Raw genomic sequence first — 4117 nt, forward strand, 5'->3', positions numbered from 1 at the left:
AGATAGAAAGTGATACATGATCATTTATCGATGAACGCATTAACCGAATTCTTTGCAGGCTTTGTAGGGGCCGCGCCGTTGTGTCCGCCTACGTGTACATATATTTAGATTTGGAGTTTTATTCAGTATCGGACACGTCGAACATCCACAATTTATCATCAACATAAATTTGTAGCTTCTTCAAAGTCATTTTTTATGAATTACGGGATCCTATAATTTGTACCACTTTGCAGATAGTTTCCTTCCCGCCTAAATAACTCTCGCGCATGGACCACGCATGGACTACACCTCGGGAGCTGAGGCAGCTCATGCGCTCTCATGCGCTGCACAACATGGCGCGGCGTTGTGGTGGGAGACCGTTCCCATGCGCGCATGAATTGCGCATGGATTGAAACGGAACGATCTCGTGCGCTCCTATGCGCATCATGCGAGAAACGGAACGCACCCTTAGTTTTAAATCAGTAGCGGGATTCTGTAACTCTTTACCGACTACAATCGGTATCGTTAGCTACCGACAATTGTCGCTTGCGCGCTCGACGATCGTAATTGTAGGTGATTCTGTAACGTGGCCTTAACGATTATAATCGATGCAAAATTACAGATGCATCGAAATAATTCGATAGATGTGCAACGTTGTCAGATTTTAAACAGTTAAAATCTAGTCACTTTTGAGAAAATTTATGAACGCCTTAGCATTGTGGTAACTCTGGGTTGAGTTATCGTTGGTGGGAAGCGAGAGAGAATAGCCGCTGTCGAATGTGTCTCGCGGAGAAGAATAAAATTCTTGTTGTCGAGCAAGATTGTTGTAAATAAATATAGTGTATATAGTGTACCATATATAGTGGTTGTATTATATGTTTATAATAAGTCCATCATCCTTACATCTTTCCGGAAAATATGGAACAATTTTTCTTTCGGAAAGAATATTTAGCTTTGCTTTCTCGCTTAATCTCTTACAGATTAGTTTGTGATTTTTAATTTTAACAAAGTGCAAACACAACAACTTCATCAATTGGAAAATGTCACATATCTATAAGTATGTATTGTGATAAATATAAAATATATACAATATACAAATTACATATGATAAAATTTAATGAGAGACTTTTATTTCACAACAAAAAAAAACAAGAACTGCAAGGGCATCACATTTACAGTTAACAAAAATGATAGATTATTTTTATTTAAACAAGGGTCTTGCGGAAGGAAAATTTAATGCTCTACATGGAAGAGAAGAAGCTCAGAAAGAGTGGACAGAATTAGTAAATGAATTGAATTCTTTTCAAGGAGCGACAAAAACGGTTGAACAGTGGCAAGTGGTATGAATATATGCATGCACATATATTTAAATATGTTCTAAAATATATCTAATAGTATAATTCCTATAATATATTTAATAATATAAAATATTTATATAACATATCTAATAATATAAAATATTTCTATAACATACCTAATAATATATATGTATATCATTATATTATGTAACATTTACTGGGAATATTTCTAATTCTTATTCTAATTAATATTAGTGCTTATGCACAAAATCTTCTGTATAACATGTGGGTTTATTTATATGTTTAAGGTTTGGAGGGACTTTAAAAGTCGCACTTCAATAAAAGCAAAAGATTTGCGGAAGGCAAAGGGGTTAACGGGCAATAAAGCTATCATGCAACCTGAACTGGCTGAACTTGAGCTACTTCTTCTTCTTAATATTTAAATGGCCAATATGATCAGGGGTAGATCAATATATTCGGGGCAATAAAAGCAAAAGATTTGCGGACGGCAAAGGGGTTAACAGGCAATAAAGCTATCATGCAACCTGAACTGACTGAACTTGAGCTACGTGTGATTGGAATAATAGGAGCCGAGTATGTCGAAGGAAGTAAATATTGCGCAGAAAGTATCTCTGATGAGGAGGTAATGTTTATAAACTTTTAAAGTCACGATATTTGTCGCAACATATTCTTTCGATGGAAGCAGTATTTTTACAAATGTACTTATTATCCGTGTATATAGAATTTGCTGGAAGAACTTGAACAAGGAAATACTTCAGTTTTGTCAGAGACTCCACAAATAATAAGTGTTTGCACAGATACCCCAAACGAAATTTCTCAAGATTCGCAGTATTTAAATGGTAAGAAATAATAATAATAATAAGTAAATTCCAGATAAATTAAATTATAAATAGATTCTATAAATTGATAAGTTGTAATACATATTCTTATGCATATACAATATAATGCATAATATACATATTCTTTTGTTTGCAGCTAATTCCGAAGATAACAATGACAATGATTTAATTTTCTATGAGGATTCTTCACTAGAACATAATGAAAATATAAATGAAAATAGAGATTCTGATGCTACACAGATTCTCGCTAATTGCGAATCGAGAAAGGCTCCAAAGACTGCTATTCCATCTTTTAGGAAAAGAAAAACCCCGTACTCATTTCCAACATCAAAGCCTGCAGAAGAATCAAGTAGTTCTTCACAAAACATTAATGCGCCCACTTCATCGAGAAAATGTAAAGCTAAAATCTTACTCTAGATTATAATTTTTAAAATTGTTTTTCAAATTTTTTATATATTTAAATTTATGTTTATGTTTCTGTTTGTTTCTTTTATATTTATATTTTTGATTTCTCAATTATTTGTAGTTAATCGAGTTACACCGTCCGAAAAATTATATTCCTCAAGGGAGAACTTCCAGTCCATTGCTCAGAAGCAGGCCGATGCTGCGTTTGTAAGTAACTCTTCAATTGGCGTAAAATATATGATTTTTTAAAAACAAATTATGTAGATAATTCATAAAATATATTCAAATGTTTGCAGACACATGCTGAATCTGCCAAAGTTCAAGCAGAGGCATTTAGAATGCATGCGCTTGCAATGACTGAAATTGCACATGCCATACAAAAGTTGGCAGATACTGCTGCTGTACAAGCTGTTAATGATAGTGAACGGATAAGAGTTTTTGAGAAACTTACAATAATGATGAAAAACCTATTGCCTACTTATCTCAACGAATAATCTCTGTGATGTCATAGTTCCTAGAGAATTCGATGAAGTACTGCGAGTACTTCTTTGCCAAATGTGATCCGCCCTATATTTTTATAATAATGATAAATTAATATATAGTATCTATAATAGTGATCTTTATTTAATAATTATAATTATAATTTTGTTTTATTTTTAGTTTCATTTTATAATTTTGTGTTGTACTACTTGGATCAAATGCAATATTAAGTTAATATTAAGTTACGTGCAAGAAGAATATGTTAAATATTACCAAAGATGTTCAAGACTGTGAAGTATTACCAAATAAATGTATGCTAATTCTAAATATACTGTTGCGTCCCTGCGGGTCGTCTAAGGTGGTTATTCATGAATTTGCTGTATTCGTCTCCGGAAGAACGTTGCTAAGCGTTGTTGTTAAACAACGTCGGACATCTGGGGAGAGGTCGGCCATCTTGAGTCTCGCGACGGATGTCATTCCGGGCGGACATATTTGAGATATGATTACCGTTATTACCCGTTCTGTGTTCCTTGTTCAATTATGTGGTCTGTGTTATTATTAAAGTTCCTTTTGTTCCTTTAAAAGAGTTTTAATCATTTACGTCGCGGTACGCAAGTGCCGTTTGTGTCGCGCGTGTTCGAGTATTATCGAAGTCGACGCGCGGACGCAACAATACTTTTAAACTGAGTAAAATTGTTTGGCAATTATTTGTTAATTTTGGGGGATCAAGTGATTTTTAAAATATTTTTTTTATATTGTAACTATACAGGGTGTCCCATAATTCGCGGATCACCCGCCATGTGCAGGTAGAGCACATGAAACCGAGAAGAAAAGTCCTTTACCATTTTGCGATTTTCGTAATAATTATTAAGAAATTAATTTAAAAAAATGGGCCAATCCATTCCTTACACAAGCGCGCGGCGAGAAGAGACTTCCTACTCAGGCGTTGCTAGGTGCGCGGCGAAGCAGTGAGAGGGGCGCTCTATACGGCTACGTACGAGCGAACGCTGAAGCCACGCATCTCGAACTATTCTCTCTCTCTCTCTCTCTCTCTTTCTCTTTCTCTCTCACTCTCTCTCTCTCTCTCTCTTTATT

The sequence above is a fragment of the Formica exsecta genome, unplaced genomic scaffold (genome assembly GCF_003651465.1).
Source record: "Formica exsecta isolate Colony F162 unplaced genomic scaffold, ASM365146v1 scaffold221, whole genome shotgun sequence".
Lineage (NCBI taxonomy): Eukaryota > Metazoa > Arthropoda > Insecta > Hymenoptera > Formicidae > Formica > Formica exsecta.